The sequence below is a fragment of the Athene noctua genome, chromosome 1, assembly GCF_965140245.1.
Source record: "Athene noctua chromosome 1, bAthNoc1.hap1.1, whole genome shotgun sequence".
Taxonomy (NCBI): domain Eukaryota; kingdom Metazoa; phylum Chordata; class Aves; order Strigiformes; family Strigidae; genus Athene; species Athene noctua.
Window position 1 is genome coordinate 59,062,679 of NC_134037.1, and position 19,399 is coordinate 59,082,077.

Sequence of the window (19,399 nt, forward strand, 5' to 3'; positions counted from 1 at the left end):
AAAGCATGACAGATCTTTTTTGTTGTCTTTATACAAATTAACAAATTCTATTAAAACTACAATCTTAGTACACCTGATTTTGAACACAGCTGATCAGATCTGTCTTTTAAGTAAGCTCATTCCCATATATAACCACCTTCAGCATCTCCTTAAGGCTCAGAAACACTTTGCTTGCTGCTGACTTTTTCTTGGCCCATATCATGTCAGCCTATCTGTCATCCTGTGTTTGTCTAGTATATCTAGGTCCTTCATTTCCTACAAATGATCTCTAAGTTTATAGGAGAGTTTTGCAATTGTTCCCTCAGTACATTACTTTGCATTTCATCAATTTTTTTCCCTCGTGCCATGAAATGACAGGAATCATCTGTTGTTGGAGGAGACAGGACAAACATTGCTGCAGGAGTGGCCACTGCTGCTGACTGTACACATGCCTGCATGCCTCCTGTGCACCCACCCCATTCTGGGTCTTGGAGACATTTCTCATTTTGCCCAGAGACATTTTATATCACTCCATTTTTCATAATTTTTCCAGTACATTTTTTTCTAATTTTCTAGTACAATATTGCAGTTCATCCTCTCGAAAAATTTTCCAAACTTATTGTGTCAGAAATGTCATTAACAGATAATGAAGTTCCAATTCTCATCTCTGAATAATTTTCAACATTTCTCAAAATACCCTTTTGAACACAAGACCTTGAGTCTGTTTCTTATCATATTTTATTTCAACTGAAAAAATTCAGTCACTATATCCAGCTTTTCTATGGTATCCTAATTGCTTTTTAAAAGCTTATTTAGTAAAATATACTATTTTTCTCAGATCAAAGACTCTTTGATGAAGAAGTCTGTTAACTTTCACTAGGAACAACTGTGTCCCCATTATAATTTTGCTCTCCAGCCTGTACTGGGAAATGTAATCCAGCCATCATGACTAACTATAATACTTCATTGAATTTATCTAATAATATTAGGTATTCAAGACACCCCTAACCAAATGAGAGACAAAGTTTTTAGCAGTTACCCAACAAGATAGAGCCTCTTTTAACTTTTTCTATAGGAAGAATTTGAGTCTACCCTGTCCTTCTTCTCTTCTTTTTATGTCTGCCACCACTTCAGTATACCATATCTCACCATTATGCAGTCTTTCTTTCTTTCTTGAACAGCAAAATATTTTTGTGGATCATGATTTAAGATTTTACTATTGCTATTGCACAATTTTTATTTCTTTGAGATCTGGGTTTTTATCTTACTGTGATTATTTACAGTCCTTTGCATTAGTATGAAAATACATCAGTTTGGGGTTTTTTCTCATCTCATCCAACATCCCAACGCTGTATTACATATAAATTGTTTCATTACATGTATCATCTGACTGCTATCAGTGTAATTTTCTTTCTCCTTTCTACCTTACTCTTTCTAATAGATGCAAGCAGTTTGAGCATACCATGTGCCCTTTTTGACACTTGAATGCTTCACACAGTCACACAGGACAAGTACTCCGGAGCCTCTGTCTCCGCTAGCCTTCATATGCTAGCATTTTCATGAATTGACTTAAGCAGGAAAACACACATTAGATAGTTAAATATTTCTTCCAGGCCCCAGGAAAAACATACTTTATTTAAAGAAAGGTGTGAATGTGATAGCAGGATCCTTGATCCTGAAAAACTAATTCACAGAAGCATGGCAGTAATCCAGTCCAGTCACTCTCCTGGCTTCACCATCACCACAGACACATCCACCAGCTGAGCTCTGCAAAAATAAAACAACGTCCATCCTCATTTCCAGATAAAGTGTAAGGGCTGAAACTCCTAGTTGTTATTCGCAGGAGCCACTTTCTGACATATGAAGGTGTTCAAATTCAGGAAAATGTCACAGACAGTTTTGCCACTGGCTGGACTGTGCATCCCTTTTCTTAGCATGGAGGTTGTGACACTGTCATTCACAGATGTTTCCTTTTTAAGAACTTAGACAGATGTTTACTCCACTACAGAGCAGGACACTGACAGGTGACACCACGGGGTCTGTCTGTCCACTGCTTGGTGCAATACCAGCTGAAAGACCAAGGGTTTCCCCCAGCCACCAAACTGTCCTGCACCAGAGCGACTCGCTTCCCCTCCGCTGGGGGCTCAGCCGCAGGGGCGAAGGCTGGAGGCCTCGGGGCAGGCAGGCCCGGCCAAGGGCTCCTTCTAACCTCTTCATCGTGGGCCTCGGGCTGCCCTGCGGCCTTGTGCCCCCATGCTGACCGAGCCCTGAGCAGGGCTTGGCCAGCAGCCTCCCGCAAGCAGCAACCAAAGAGGGAAACGTTGTGCCAGTCATCCTCCAGGATTGTCTTCTGTTATTTTTTTACCACCAAGCGATCACTTACAGCCAGGCACTGAGGTGGCACTAGCCACCCAAGCCACACACGCATGCAGGCAGAAAAGGGGTAGACTGACAGCCGTGCTGGAAGCCACCTGTCACAGAGAAACGACAGCAACAAACTGCCTGCCAGCTGGCAGGGGGAACGGTAAGGGCTTCTTTAAACGGGAAACAGGAAATCTCAGCAACTGCGTACACCTGCAAGCAGGCAGCGATGGGGAAACGCCCGGCCCGGCCCTGAGGAACGAGGGAGGTGCTCCCGCCACCCAGGGGTGGTTTTCCGACACCTCGGTTCACGGCGATGCCGTCCCTCTCCCGGGCATGAGCAAGGCGCCGGTGTCACGGGACTTCCGCCCTAGACCAAGATGTCCGCTGGCTGCCGCTTCCCTTGTTTGTGGGGCGGGAAGGAAGAAGCTGCCAGTCCTCTGCCCTGCTGCTCTGCCCGGCCTCGGTGGTGCGGGAGGCCGCCGGGCCGCGGTCCGGTGGGGCGGCCGCGGCATCGGAGCCCCGGGGTGTGGTGGCGGGGCGGCCGGGCCCCGGCTCCTCAGCGGGCTGTGGGCGCTGCTGGGGGGTCCCCACGCCAGCGGGTTCAGCGCCTGGGGAGTGCCGGGGGTGGGGGGTGGCTGGGCTCGGCCCGGGGTGCACCTCTTCCCCCCACCCCCCGTGAGGCCAGGGCGGCTCGGCGGAGCCTCCCCTGCTGCTCCCTGGGTGAGGGAGAGCTGGGGCTTTGGCCTCTCTGCCCTACCCCAAGTTAAACTGCTATTTCTGCCAGCTTGTGGGGATTTAATAACTGTTAGCGATGCGGGAGGCTCTCAAGACAGGTGAGAGCTTAAGGTGCTGTCACGGTAGCGGCGGTGATCGGCTTGGCCACAGGACAGTGTGCTGGGGCCTTGAAGCTGCTTCTCTGGTACCTTGGTGTCGGTAACAAACTCTTCCTCTGCCTTGTGTCTAGGTGGCTTTAGCTACCACAAGAGTGGTCCCAGGCGATGCCTGGCTGAGTTGATACAGTTGGAGGAACTTCATGTGGTTTGGGTATGTATGTAGGTGGATCTGGCGTTAATCCTTGCCAGCCTGCTGTGAGGATGGGCTGTAGTCTAAAACTAGGACGTGTCTTCGTAAAACAAGAAAGAGCCCCTTTTAAAAGGAAGGCTGTACAGGGATACTACGGTATTTAATAATACCCGTCTTCAGGTAATGCTATGGATTCTGTATGTCCCTGTTTCTCAGAATAAATTAACACTTTTAAGGCATCACAGAGAGCAGTTAAAAGTGTCCCTAGCAATGGCCTAGTGATTCAGACTGAGGCTCACAAAAACAGCTTGGGAAAGATGTATGCTGTCTTTTCTCGTTGATTTTATTCTGTTCTTGAAAAAGCATTAAAAAAAAGAAATTACTTTTCTTAATATGGAAACAAGAGTCTTTTTTTGAGACTGCTGCTTACCTTTAGGTGAAATGTCAGTTTAAGTAATAATGCCACATCGATTATTCTTTTTTTAAAAATAAAATACTGTTTTTCTAATGCCTTAAATAGCAAAAGGTTCTCTGTGTGATTTTTTTTTTTTTTTAATTAGGTGAAAAGATGGAAGTGAGGCACTTGGGAGGGTGGGGGGGAATTGGCTGGTTCAGCTGTGTTTTGACAAATCAACTATAATCCAAACATCTGGGTTGAAGTACTAGGGATGAAATGCAGGAATTGGGACTCTTTTTTGACATAGATCTTTGTGATCTCAATCTGTTATTTTGTTATTTGTTTGATCTCAGTCTGGTTTTTGTGTTTTTTTCAGACCTTCAGTAGTATTAAAGGTTTCTGTGTCTGATCAGTTCTACTGACAGTCATGGGTAACAACTAATCTGTAAAGGTCAATGACTTTATGAAGTCTGTGCAATGTGTGTGTTTGTCTTCACTCCTGTGACACCTGGAAAAGGATAGTGTCCTCCAAATCTTATAAAATTTAGTGCCCTCATGGAAAAGAAAGTCACAGGTTACTTGTACCACCTAAGGAAGGAACTCAGCAGCTTAACTGTCGCAAGAGGCAGCAGTCAGTTGCGTGTGTTGCAGATAGTGATGCACTTCACTCTCAAAAGAGTCACAACAATATGTTGTTATTAAACAGTGAGTTAACAAAGCACAATGTAAATACGACAGCAGTTTATCAGGATTCAGAGACAAGGTACACTTGATTAGTTACTGCGCAGAAGACAGGGTCAACCAAACCTCTCGGGGACACCATCCCTTTGAGTCATGGGGTTCAGAAAGGACCCCCTTACTTTCTAAACTCCTTCTCAGAGAGGAGTCAAGGTGAGACCGGATCCAATCCTAGTCCCATATTTGGTCAGCAGTTTATATCTCAAGGATTATATATGCAAAAAATCTATATGGCTCAGCTAAGATTTCAAAGTTTAGCATGCTGTTCATCTTTTACTGAGTATCTGACAAGATAAGGACTCTCTCGGCCTTGAGGAGTAACCTTGAGAGACATCCCTACACAAGGGGAGATCCTGGCATGCAGCCCACTGCCCTGCAGGATTGCTCCACAGGCCTTGGGCTGTCTGTTATTTATAAAGTAAGAGGATTCTTCTAGTCACAACTTGCATACCAACAAGACATCTGGCTTACCGTTCCAGACAGCTGTTGGCTACCATGTTGGCATCTATCCCCCAAAGTCCAGAGTAGGCTGGATGGAGCCATTCAACCCCTGCTGGTGGTTATGGCTTCAGCAGGGTCAGGGGGGCACACTGCCACAGGGAGGTCATCTGGAGCATGCTGGTCAGACCTTTAAATCAGATGCAGCCCATCTTGCCTGTAACCCAGGTGGATAGATAAGGGAAACTAGGGGCTGGGGGAGGAATTGTGGCAAAGTAAAGGGGAGAGGAGGAACAGGAACCTGTAGAGGAGCTCCTTGTAAGAAGCCTCATCAAGAAAAGCTATGGGTACTGTTTGAGCTGTTACATGTATGGGTTGTCTTGCTTGAGTACAATGAAGAGGCTTCATACACTGATGATGCCCAGTTGGTTTTGCAGCATGTGTGACTTGAACGGTGCAACAGAATGGAGAGCCCCAGCTGAGTGCCTTCTTGGGAAGAACTGTAACTGTCAGGAGAAGATCTGGGAGTTTTTATTTACATGGTTTGTGACTTACAGGTTTGCATTATGTTTAGGTTGTTGAGTGACAAACTGGCAGTCATGGCTGAAAACTACTTTTTAATCCATGCTTGGCCAGAATTTGACAACTGTTTCATTAAATAATCTCACTGTGATTTATCATTGTATTGTTAATTGAATGAATTACATTAGGCTCGTGTGTTTATTATTTTAGAATAGTATTGAATCTATGGCTCACTGAGCAAGACTTCACACAGAGGGCTTGCTCTTCAAGCACCAAGAAACTTTGTAACTGCTCATGAGCTTTTTATGGTGCTTTAGATGTCAGGGTTTGAGACTTTTGATTGTTCTCTCTATATTAAAAAACCCCCAACCTGTTAAGTATGAGAGATTTCTGTTTGGATGTCTTTTGAGACAGAGTAAGGAGTGTATCTATATACATGGCTAGATTGTGTGGGATTTATTTGATTCTGTAACTTTCAGAATTGTCACTGAACTCAAAAGTCAGACTGGCTTTTTCTGTTAGGATGATAGTTAAAAAACAAGGGCTGATCTTCTTTGTCTTTACAGACTTGTGTGTTGGAGGGGGAGAGTCAAAAGTATTTAGACTTTTTTTTTTTTTTTTGAAGAGGCTAGTTAGCTGTCAACTGCCAATGAAGGTTTCTCTGACCAACAGGTATTTCATGGAATGCTGCCACTGAGAAACCACACCATGTGATGGCAGAAGTATTGTGTAGGTTTAAATAATATCAACAGTTTTCCATTAAAATAAGTGAGATAAGGAATTTCAGTTCTAAGAGATTTGTGCAAAATAATGTGTCATTCATTACTAAAATGCTAGAATTGTGAAATCCCGAGTCAGTAAAAGCTTTTGAGCTTTTAAAATGTTGATTTTGTAGCTTAATTCTGTAAACGAAATGTATTTGGGCTCCTCAGTGCATCTTTTAAATAAGATGTCTGTAACAAGTTAGTGGTGTGATGTTGTGGTAGTTTCAGTGCGGCGTGTAAATATGCAGCTAATTCAATAAGTATAGAACATTATGAACCATAACAGATCCACTGGGTAAATGTGAATCTTCTCTTTAAAAAGAGATGGAGAAGTTGCCTAGAATGTCCTTTTTGTATTGACATCTCTCTGAATCTTCATTCCATCACTCCTTTCTCTTTCGTGTGTGTATTTTTTTCTTTATTTGTAGTTTTGGGGTTGTGGTGTGTGTCTGTGGTGTTTTGGGGGTTTTTTAAACGGTGTCTCCCAAATGGACTTCAGGTACCAGAGTGAACTTTTCTATTATTTCCCTATTTGTGATGACAGGATCAGTTAACACTTCATCTCTTAACCTCTGAAGAACCTGCTTGGCTCCTCTTAGTGACAGAACCAGCCCCTGAGAGCACTCTGACCTGCAGCCAGTTGCTGTTAGTGAGCTGAGAAGCAGGCAGGTGAGTTGCAAGTGAAGTGATTTGATGTGTGTTTTCTTGACCCCACGCTGCCTTCAGGGGTATGCCAGCAGGGAAGCGGGTCAGGGAGCTGAGCAGGGTCAGTTATCACTCTTTGGCTGGGATATCTTTTCTGAGTTAAATATTGAGTTAAATATTCTGCTGTGAGAATATGCTTAAAAAGAAAAAAAAGTTTTAAAAGGTAGTGGTGGTAGTAAGTATTTCTGTGATGGTTTAAAATGATCAAACTGGATTACAAGATCAAGATTATTTGTACTAAAGTTCCAATAAAAGCCTTAACTGATATGTTTACTGACTTGGTTTGTTCTTGAAGTACATTCATCACGACTCTTGGTTGTGTTACTGATTAAGTTTAAAAAACAGATCTTCAGTTTTATGAACTCCCTCCACTTTCTGTACATAACAGTTCCTAGAACAGTCTAAGACTCATAGGATGCCCCAGTACTTATTGCCCAACTCCCTTGCATGGCAAGGATCATGCTTCTTTCTACACCATCGTTCTCAATTGGAGTGCTAAATCACAGTCAAAATAATAATCTAGAATTGGAGTTTGATGTCAGGAAGATTGAAAGCACAGCCTAGTAATTTAACCTTCACATTGAAAAGGCAAGAATTAGTTTTCTCTTGTCTTTTATGAAATGATGACCTGCCTCAAGAGAAATTTTTCATGGGAAGGGGATGCCTGTAATAGCTGTGTAGCTGTAAACCAAGGCATAGGAATGAAAAATTGAATGCAATTGCATGGAAAGACTGTTGGATTGAATGGTGATTGATACTTTTTTTTTTAAGAAAGTAAAACGTACAAGCCTAAACCTATTCTTGTGAGCCAGGAGGCTGAAAACATAGTGTGTTTATTAAAAACAGATCTCAGATAAAGGCCCAAGTTGTTGGATTAGCAGTGTGCCATTCTGGGCATTTGTAGTACTATCTTGGCCATTCCACTGGCAGGAAGAGCAACATGCTATTTGGAAAGCTGTGCTAAGCTTTCTGGTAAGTGCAGAGCAAGAATGAAAATACCTAATTAGCTCAATTTTGTAAATTGCTTAGCATTATGTAAAATTTTATATTGCTTTGGTATTTCACATAATTTCTATTAATGAAGAGTTACTAAAAATCTGCTCTCTCTACCCGTTTTTCCATATATGTTAGCCTTCAGCTGCTTACTTTTTCAGCTTCTATCTGTTCCTCTGAGTTGGTTGGTTGGTTTTTTTTCCTGTCTGAAGATTAAGAAATGAAATGTGAAGATTAAGAAATGCTGAAATCTGGGATTTTGGAATTATAAATCTGTGCCTATAGCCCTAAAAATACATTGTGGTGTTGTGTTTCTATCAGACTTGCTACAGTTGTATTATATCTGCTTGATTGTCTTGGCCAATGTAACATCTCAGAGCACAGCCACAAAGGATGATCAGAAGGAAAGGCGGGATTAATCTTTTTAGCTTCAAAGCCCAGTACTTAAAGCATACATACCTTTTGGTTTAAAAAGTACTTGCTTTGGTCTTAAGGCTTGAGTTGTGAACCCGTCAGATGATTGTTCCTCTCATTTTTCTGAAGAAAAATGTAGTGTTTCTTAACTTACAGGACACCATGTCTGTCTAATTTATTCATGCATTATAAGTCACTTTGCATCTGATGAGATCTGTTTTATCAATTCTCTGAGTTTATTTTTATCTTGGTTTTTATCCTGATCTTCCTCTTTTAAAAGATTATTTTACGATCATTCATCAGTTTCCTTCCACTTTAGTTTTCTTAGCTCGTTTCTCTTTTTTGGTTCAAATGAAATTTAGAAGCATCTCATAAATATGTAAGCAGCAAGTCAACCCAGCAAGACTGTTTTACTAACTTTTTTTATAGATATATTCCAACAACTTGCTGTCATTCTTCCTATTTTATTTTTGCACAAATTGTCTGAGTAATCAGTCTGTCATATCCTAGTGAAAAAAATCTGTTCCAAATATTGTGACAAGTTTCATAAATATTTTTAGTTATCCCAAGACAGCAACAAAGTTTTAGTCTTTGGATGTGGGTTTTTTCCCTCAACTACTTCTGTCCTTAATTCTTATATTCATCCTAGCTTAACAGGAAAAAATGTTTTATCTGTTATACTTGGTAATTCAGTGGCAGCCATCGAAACAGCTATAAAAAGTTGAAGATAAGCTGAAAAAAGTTTTGTACTGACTGAAAAATAAGATTTTGGAGGTGGGAAAAGAATGTGTGTGTATGTTTACCTAATATCTCTTCTGATTTTGGCAGAGTACAATTATCATATATTCCTCTTTCAGTTCCTTTGTTAACTTTCTCCTCTTAATGTTTTCTGCCCCCAAGTAATATTCTGTAAGTTTTTCTTAGCTGTGAACTGCTGTCCTTTTCAGTTCCTGTTGTAAGTTTGGGGTTTTTGGCTCAGGGAAGGGTGTGTAGGGAAGTTGTTCTCTTATAAGAATTGAGTTGTTTAATCTTATGCTGAAGAACTCTGATGTATTAGAGACTTTTTGTTTATAGTAGTTTCTCAGTGGGTATAAAGAAGCATAGTATAGCTTACTTGAACTGAGCATCTGGGCATTATCTACTTACGGAAGCTGAGAATATAGCCCAAAAGTATTTTGGGGCATGCTTTTGTGGGTCAGGGGTAGGTAGGAGGTGTTTGGGGTTTTTTTCACTCTGGAGCTTTGTCCAAACTTGGAAACTTCAATTATCATTTAAACTTTATAGAGTACTTAAGAGGACCTTCAAATTCCTGCCTCTCTCCCCGCTTTCCAGTTCCATTTTGGGGAAAAACCTTCAGTCTGTTTTTTTCATATAAGGTTGTGAGAACTTTTGGCTACATCCATGTCTAGTTTTGGCAGCTGAAAATACTGTTGTCCTTGCTAATGCAAGTCTTAATTGTTTTGTTTTGACTTTTCATCCCATTAAGGGATACCACTTAACTCAAACTTTGTGTTTGTTTTTAATTTTAAATGACTTTCATAAAGTTATGCCATATGAGTTGGGCTCTGCTAAGCAAGAACAATATGGTCCTAGCAAGCACCAACATCCTTTTTTCAAAAAAGGACAGGAAAAGTTGCTGTGAAAGATAAAAAGGAAAGTAACTAACTTCAATTTATGTTTCTAGGTAATAATATCCTGAGTTTGCTCATCGATTTTAAATATTATAATTCTACTTAGTTGTAGGATATCTTGCAGATAGAGATGTGTTCTAGTCTTGGACTCTTGATTAGTCATATTCACCTTGTAAGGTATGAGAGGCTTTTATCAAGTGTTGTTGGAGAGTGCTGGTTACTATTGCTACTGTTAAGTTATTGTGGTTGCAGACAGACTACAGCTCTTGTAGTCATGAATATTTGCACTATGAGAAAACTTTTCACGGTGAGAAACCTAATACATTATCTTCAGTTAAAAATGTCAAAAGACTTAAAGGCACAAACTGTACTGTCTCAGAAGGCACAACTCTGTATGATCCTGAAATGCTAGCAATTCTTGCAAACCTAACGTCTGTGTCTAAAGAGCTGTATGAACAGCACTCATTTTGGAATTTAGATATCCCATTTCAATTAATGTGAATGTCAGAAGCATGCAGGCTTGTTTGTTCTGGTTTTTCAACCTCATTTTTCTTCTGTCACCTGACACGAAGAGGACAGAGAGGTTCTTTGAGGGAACCTGGGCAGATGATGATGGCACTAAGCTATAGTTACAATTAAAACTTTATTTTCTTAACAGGATATTATGGTTAGTATAGCACAGAACTTATTATTAGAATGACACAGGATTTCTACAAGCAGGATCAATGTGGTACAGTTTATAAGTAGTGTAATACAGCATTTATGATACAACTTAACAATTTCTAATCGCCTGAACCCTCTGCAGATTGGGTCAAATCTTTATAAGATAGTTTGCTCTATCAGTGCAATAGTCATAATCTAGACTTGAAAATTGTATAAAAGAATACAATTCACTTCCTCCGTCCTGGGAGGAAGCAGGCAACAGTGGAAGTGTTCCTGGTCACCGGGCCATCCCAGGTCTCACTGTCCAGCAGCAGCTTGGGTGCAAGTGCCCCACTTATGACTTGTAACTGCTTGCTGTTACAGGCAGTGCTCTGTGCGCTGTTATGCTTCCCTCAGGGTCATCGACAGCACCTGGCTGGCTGTGTGCCTGGGACCTTCAAGGCTGGCAAGAAAGGGAGTAATCGGCCTGGCGCCCAGGAACCTTGAGGCTGAGAGGGGAAAAAGAAATCTGTTTGGTTTGTCTACTTGGTTCGCAGGACCTTCAGGGCCTGATAATGAGGGAAAAGGAAAGCAGAGAACAGCTTCTTTCCTTATAAAATTACATTAGTTGTGCTAACCACGTTACCAGGGGTTGGGAGCAGAAAGTACCAGTCATGTATTCATGTTTCTTTCCTTTTCATGAACCTTCTGAGAACGTGAGGGAGATGCTAAATAAAAGAACTTCTTAAGCGGTCATTTTGTCACTTTCTTAGTGCTTTTATTCAACGTTCTATTTCGGATGGGTAGGTTTGGTAGGGATTTCTACCTTCTACAGAAATTGGTAAGCATGATCCAGAGGAGGTTGACAAGGTGTTAGTAGTTGTTCATCAGGTTCAAGGAAAACAGGCTGTAATGGATTCCACACCTTAATCATTAAAACAGCGTGTTGAATCCTTCTAAAGCCAGTATGTATCAAGACACTGAGTATGTGGGTTCTTTCTCGGTTTATGGATGGGAGGGTTGTTTTTTTTCTTTTCTGTATCAACATTCTCTTTAGTCAAAATCCTTCTTTGTTTAGGTACTATTGGGAAACAGTCATTCCTGTTTTTCTTTCTCTTAATTGTGGAAAAGTAGTCCTAGTCCGTTATGAAATTGTACATCTGTCAGTTGCTACAGGGGCCTGCTTAATGGGATTGGACTGATCTGATAATAAAATGGTATACTCAACAGCCTGCTGTGTACTGCAGTCCATAGGCTGGGCCACCGCATCTGGGTTGTGTAAAGCACTGTCATTTCTTAACAGTGTTGAACCACATTCTTAAATAATGTCTTTAGCATCTCAGTACTTGCCAAATTAGTAATAATTTTCTTTGTGTTCATGTATCTAGCAGGGCAGACAGTTGAAGAAATAAGCTCTCAGCTAAACTGAGGAACTCTAGTTTGAAAATTAGACTTCTTACATCACCTTCATCTAGAATGGGAGAAATTATGTTTTGGATGTGTGAGGCTTCCTGAATCTGGAGTCACTAGCTTAGACATCATCTTTTTAGATGGCTGAAATGTAGTATGCCTGAAGTGTCTTATGCTTGTTGCAGAGTTACTCAGTTATATCTGACATGCAGTTGAATTATGAGAACACGTTGCTTAAGCAGAGGTTTAAATCCTGTATTGTAAAAGAAAGTTGGGAAACTTATATTGCCTATCATGTTCTTGTGCAACTTGAGGCTTTTCTGAGAGAACTCCTGGTGGTGAAAGCTAAGGAGCCAGCTGAAGAATTGTACCTCATTGAGACCTTTTCAGGGCTTTTGAGTACTTGCTTAAAGATTTAAAGCTGATTCAGGAGGCTGTCAATGTGAGTAGCTTGGACATACATAATCTCTGCTCTCCAGGTGAGCTACAGTCTCTTTTCATCTGTTCAGGATGGATTGTTGGCTAACTTTCTTTCCCATGTTGCTTCTTTTTTCCAAGAGAAACAGCTCCTGTAATACAGGAACTCCTTTTAATAAATACCACTGTGATAATTAAGTTCTTCCCCACTCCCAGGGATTGAATTTCCTCCTGCTGCCTTTTTCCATACCATTGCATTACAGACTGAAAATAAGCAAGTAGGGTGCTGTTCCCTCAATCTGGGGAGTTCCCCGAATGTACTATCTTCCTGAATATGAGCTTTTTGCTTGTCTGACATTGCTTTTTTGCTACTCATGACATTTTGATGAAGTGTTGTAACAGTGTTGAGAGATTATGTATTACGATGGTACATGACTTGCTAAACCAGTATCCTGATTTTTTTACTATCATCTCTTTGCAGAGACTGCATGGGGTATAATAATATATATTAGATGAGACTTGTGGAGGGAGGTAATTATCTTTTATTAGACTGACTTATAATGGGACAGGGCGTCATGCAAGCTTGTGGTCACACAGTGACCTCAGAGGACTTATGTGCCCAGATGCACATCAGGTCTTTTTTCCAGCTATATTAGTTAGTCTAATAAAAGGTATTACCTCTCCATTGAAACATTGCCTGACTTGCAGTCTTTGTGATCTAAGGGTACAACAACACGTCAACCATTACCAAGGCTGACCAAGATGCTCTTCTGTGTAGTGTTTCCAGTTCCCCCCTCTCTCGTTTGCCATGTGCACTTTTCTTTTCAGGTCTAGGGTTTCTGTGTTCAAGGTATGATGAAGTCCTCTTTTAATCAATGTCTTCTTGTCTTTAAGTAAATTATGAAACAGAATTTGTCTAAATTGAAATGGAAAATTTTACTTTGCGGGGCCTCTGGCATCTTTCAACATCACTTTAGTGCTTGTTTTTAATAAATGAGACCCAGGTTTATAACTCTGGGAATCTAAAGGTCATCCATGCTTCAGGTATAAGCATGTGTGATTTATCACCATGTCATGTTTGTTTGCTTTAAAACTTATTTGTGTTCATGAGCTACACAATGCTTTATGGGATGACAGTTATTGTTGCCTTTCAGTGAAGGATACTAGAAACTTGGTTTTGATGCCTGCTTTATGCAGGATGTATTTCCTCCTTGAGATAACTAAATTCAAAAGCAGTTTAACTAACAAGGTGTTAGGATATGTCACTAATGATCTATTCACTTGCCCTGTTTTATCTCCATAAATCTCTTTTCATGTAAATAGGTTTTACTTAATGATAAAGAAAGCATTTGGTGATTGTTTTGAGGAGTTTAATGTTACAAAATCCCAGTTTCCCATCACCTTTTTTCTATCAGTGTTGGGCTTTTTTTAAGATCTACAGAAATACTTCCCTTGAATTTTCAGGGGGAAATAAACTCTTTGGAAGGTAGTTATTGATCTTAAGCAGAAGTAAATGAGGCATCAACAGCTCTGAGACAATGAGTAACCATAGCTACTGAGTGATGTTAAAATAAAAACACTTTAGTTTACAATTGTATGATTATGTCCAGCTTACTTATGTATCTCTGACACTGAGGAGTATACTAGTGTCCACCTGTAATTGTCAGCTGTGTGGACTTCTAAGACCTATTTTAAATAAGAATATCTAGTGGTGGTTTATATTACTACTCTTCAGAATTCCTTACTTATACCTGGTTACTCTGAGATATTTCAGATGGAATATTTAACATCTTTCCTGTTCTCATAAATGAGTGTGTGTGTGTGGATGTATATAAATAATATCAATATGACATATCTGTCTAGGCAGCCACAATGATCAAGAAGACAGAGCCAGCAAGGCTCCTTTCCAGTGGGTGCTTGACATGATGGTTTTCATGCTATTAACAATCCCTGTAGTACATCTGTTACATTAGCAATAAAAAGCCTTGTGTTGGCAATGTCTAATGGCTTGCCAGTATGTAAGTTAGTGGGTTTTTTTTACTGTGATCCAATTAGTTACTGAGAAAACCGCTTCTTTTTTTTTAGAGTGGAAAACATAGTCATAGTGTCCCACCATGTATAAAATTTCATAAACTGTGTGCATTTACTTTTCTAGTAAAATGTACAAATGCTCCACAGGTCTTCTAATGATTATCTGAAGAAGCCAAATTTCAGTGTACTTTCAATGTTATTGGAATTACAATACTTTACTAATTAATAGGAGAATGGGGAAGTATTTGATATCCCTCCAGCTGTAGCTTTCTCCAAATACTATAGCTTTTATTATGACTCTTGAAGATGACACATTAAATTAACTCTAGTCAGTTACCAGTAAATTATCCTTACCTTCACAGGGTATCAGTACTCTGACCCTTCACTTCACAACCTTTTCAGGGTATTCTTTTGTTTTGGAAGATACAGCATCCTTAATCTTAGGAAAGAGGAATTTAATATCATTAATGCCACATCATGGTTCTGAGTATTTTGTCTTATCATTGCAAACAATAACTCTGACATGTTGCTTGTCTTGATTGTGAACGAACATTTAGAGTTAGGCTGATGTAGGAAGGATTTTTTTTATTAACTATTGAGTGGCAAGTGGTCTGTTCTCCAGTTCCCGCCTCCACCCCAAATGTTGCATTACAGCCTTATAGTCAAACTCTAGGCCTGTCACAAAAGCAGTAAGTGAAACAGATGGTAAAACTTAGCTTTCTGACAACAACTGACCCAGATGTTCTTCTGCATGGATCTGTCTCATTGGAATGGTATCTCCTATAAGTTTCCCTTAGAATTTTAGTATCTTCTTGTCAGATCCAGTCCAGGAAACACTTCCTCTCTTGGTACTGAAGTCATCGAAATGTGAGAGTAGTGGGGTTTTATTGCCTTTGCAAAATACACATGTAGGATGATAAGTGGTTACTTAAAGAAACGATCATTTGATTACAAATCATGGATTTGCTCCATAGCTATTTGAGTGATTTAAATTTTATACTTCTATACGAGTGATTGTAAATGAGCAAAACCTTTTTCAGAACTTTTTTAACATAGGAGACTTTGTAGTGGTTGAAGTCTATGTCTAAAGCTGTTTCAAGCCTCTTTCTGAATGGAACTCCTGGAAAATTTGTGATGGGTAAAAACAGGCACATCCAGCACTTACAGTATTAGCTTATTTAGGTTTGTTTTTACCAGCTGTGTTTTGCAGGTCCCTTAAAAGTAGTTTGTGATCCACACACTTGAGTCACTGGTTGAAAACAACTGTTCTCAAACTCACATAAAATTGCTCTTGTTTCTTTTTTTTTTTTTTTTCCTGTGTTCTTAGACAGTAAATGTTCTACCACAGAGCCTAAGAACTTACAGCTCTTCTCTAGAATACCTGGTGTTCAGGACATACTTACTCTGACGTGGCTGGAGCTACACTCAGTCTACACTTGAATTCATAGTTTATGGATAGATAGATTACAATGACCATAGTAACTAATTACCATAGAGTCAGTAATACTCAGGACTTCCCAAGGGTGTAGAGAAAGAATTCTGCTAGAGATTTTTCATTTTGCCCTGAGCTCTAACTCTTGCTAGTTTTTTAGGTTGATAATAAACATCATTGCTTTTTGTGGTCTTAAAACAACACTGATGCAGATTATCGAGTTTTTTGTGTGTTCTGATGTATATTTTTCAGGGTGAGATATCTGATTGAATAAAACATATTCTTCATGGCATTCTGAAATTATGCCTTATGTGACAGTAATTCTTACTACCTACATATGGTCATTCTAAATCACTGTTCTTAAGAATATATTTTTAAGCATTCAAGTTAATATCATGCAGCATTGAAATGGCATTTGCTCAGTCTTGAGACAAAGAACCTCAAAGTGTGGAAAAATATTTTGGTAGTCACACTCTACTGTTAGCCTGGTAATCTCAATACATGGAAATTGAGGAGTTAAGATTTTTTTTTATTAGACTCATTTGGAAAATATTAACTTCCTGAAAGATATGCTACATTAACTATTGCTATGCTACTTAATGCTTTATCTGAAATATTGAAATGCTGTGTAATTTGAGTTTAATCTTTTACATACTAGTTGTATGGGGCTGTTATTTAGTAAGCAAGGATAGAATGTATTTAAATGCAAACATTTTTTATATAGTTTATTTTCTTGGGACTGTTATCTGGGATCATTCAGTTCCCTATGGAATTTTAAAGTGCCATATCTGTTTTCTGGATTAGTTTGAAAAGCTTTATTGAAAAGTTATGGTACAATTAAAGTATTGATTGAAATGGAGTTTGAAGCCTTCAGAGATGAGAGGGTTTTGAAGGACTGTATAAAAATAATATGCCTTGCTGAAAGTGTAGAAAAATAAGTTGGTGGCTTCACAACTCTAGTCAGAGGACAACATTGCTTTCTATGACAGATAATACGCTGCTGCTGCTCAAGCTGTTCAGATAATGATGTTGATAGTTTGCCTACAAAGTTCCCATAAAAACACTAAACAACTAAGAGGACAAAAGTTACTGAGTTAAATGTGATTATGATCAAAATGTAATGGAAAATTTACTTCTCTTGAAAAGGAATTTTGATAATACAGTGTATCAAATTTCTGAATTTGAGCATACAGTGTTAGGAAGCCTATACTTGATCCTTGTTGATGTTGACTGACAAATCCATGTACCATGTAATATCTACACTTAGAGCAAGCAAACTACTGGAGATCCATTCACTCTGTTGTCCCTTTAGCAATGCTGAAGCAGGGGCATCTTAGAGGTTATTCAGTACTGTCATTAGGAATCCTCATTTCCCTGTTTGTGCTTATACCAGTCTCCTCCTCACATTCCTTGAATAACCTAAACTTAACTTGGATCATTCTTTGTGTGATAAATAGGACCATATAGTTTTGAATCTTTTTTTATTTTGTTTTACACTCTATAAAGATTTGATTATTTCAGGGGAAATGGCAGCTTGGTGTAGGGCATTGTGGAGGTTTTGCCTACAAGCAATCACTGAGTTGCCTTTTTTTTTTCTTTCAGAGTCTGGAAAGTCAGTGTGATGGGACAGAGTGGAAACAAAGCTGAAGCTTGAACTGGCAAGCCTCAGTCAGTGAAGAGTTGGAGCAGACACATCTCGGACACAGAAAACGATGGCTGAAGAGTGAGAGCACTGAACTTAATTTTGAAGGGGAAAAAATACTAGAATTCTTAGATCTATGTAAGCAAGGAAAATGACTGATCTTGGAGTAGAACATTGTTGGCCTCTGTGTAACAATGAGGGGACAACTTTGCTGTAAGCAAGTCAAAATAATATCCTGCCTCCTTGTTTCCCGTTCACCTTCAGCTGTGTCTGAAGTTGTTCTGATTCATGGCAATTCTCTCAGCATGTTCCAGCTTGTGGTCATAACTGGTTTGTGTTAGCTGGTTTTGAACTAAAAAATCGGTAGGTAGAGTAGTAGGAGAAAAGGAGAGTATTATGTGGGGCAGGAGTGTACGGTGGGAAGAGTTAGTTGGCATTCCATATGTTTGAATGTGGGAAAAGAGGAATTAAATTACTCGAAAAAGTGTGCCACCCTCCTTCCCTGCCTGTCCTGCTCTACTCAGGAGTTAAGAAAAAGAAATGGAGCTTCTAAAAACCCTTTAGATACTAGGAGGCTGGGGAGCTGTCCCTTATGTTGACAGGAACAAGAGTGAGAAAAGGAACCCTTCTTCTGTCTCTGTGGAGACCTCTTCCTTATCCTGAGAATCAGCAGGCCTGCATTACTCCTTTTCACTTGTCACATTATGAGTTGAAAAGTGAGTCTTAGGGCTTTTTGTGTGTTTGGGGTTTCTGTTTGTGTTGGAAGTGGAGTTAAAGCAGAAACAGGTAGTGGTGAGGGGAAAGTGTTCACTTTCCTGAAGCTATTGTGGTCCAACAGTTGCTCCAAATGGGTCAATGAGTTGTAAGAGACACGTGTATTTTAGTTCCTTCTGTTGAATATGAATGGAGTTCTGCCATGTACAAAAGAAAGGCTTCAGAATGTCAGCTTGGGTTCAGTGTTGGTCTGAGGTGAGAATGTTGCTTTTGTTTCAGCTCCCTTTCTGATGAGAGTGCAAATGCCAATTCTTAGTGCTACTCCTCTGTTGCATTAAGAACAAATGTCCTAGTTATGCTCTTAAAAGGGCATTTAAGTAGTATTCAGCGTATGGGTATACCAGAATTAACATACATTGTGGACTCTGAAACTCCATCTGAGATGCTAATGAAATATATCTTCTGGAACAAAACAAAGACGTGTGAAATCATTGTTTGCTGCTTTAAATCAACTGTGGTTCTTTCAGACAGTTCAGTAATACTTGAGACCTGTCAGGTAAACTCTAACAAACTCGAACCATGCATCCTTTCGTTTAAATGTGCCTCTCTAGAATATGCTTAACAGTGTTTTAATCCTTGACATACTTTTTTGCTGATGCTGGGTTACCTCACAGGCTCAACTGCAGAATGGTAATTTTACTGAAGCCTTTTAATATGGATTAAGTCTATTGTATTTCCCTCCATCTTTTCTGATGGACTGGAACTGAAGAGCTTTAGAGCAAAGATGTCTTGTTTTGATTCCATGCTTTAACTACTTTGCTACACAGCAAAAGATCAAGTCAGTCAATAGCAAGACCTCTGTTGTGTTTTGACACCAGGAGAATACAACAAAACCTTAAAAAAATGTAGTGATTGCCATCTGTATACTTCTGTAATTGGAGCTGATTACCCTAAAAGTATGAGTGAGCACTTCAACAAGGCTGAGATTGAGAAGCTTGCTGCCAGTCTTGAAGAGTTTAGAGCCTAACTAATTTCACATCTCTGCTGCAGGGATGTGAAGCTACCACCATTTTGTAAACAAAGTGAAAATTAGATTAAGATTTGTACAAGGTTGTGGTGTCATTAAATCATTTTTCACCCAAT

At 39.7% G+C, this 19,399-nt stretch overlaps 1 long non-coding RNA gene across 1 annotated transcript; it reads left to right on the forward strand.

The window, feature by feature from the left end:
• The first annotated feature begins 2,761 nt into the window (after positions 1 to 2,761).
• LOC141968740 (uncharacterized) lies at positions 2,762 to 18,654 on the forward strand. The gene is made up of 3 exons (XR_012634921.1): positions 2,762 to 3,387; positions 6,770 to 6,894; positions 17,503 to 18,654. It is a non-coding gene; the product is annotated as an uncharacterized LOC141968740 (long non-coding RNA).
• Positions 18,655 to 19,399: the final 745 nt, after the last annotated feature.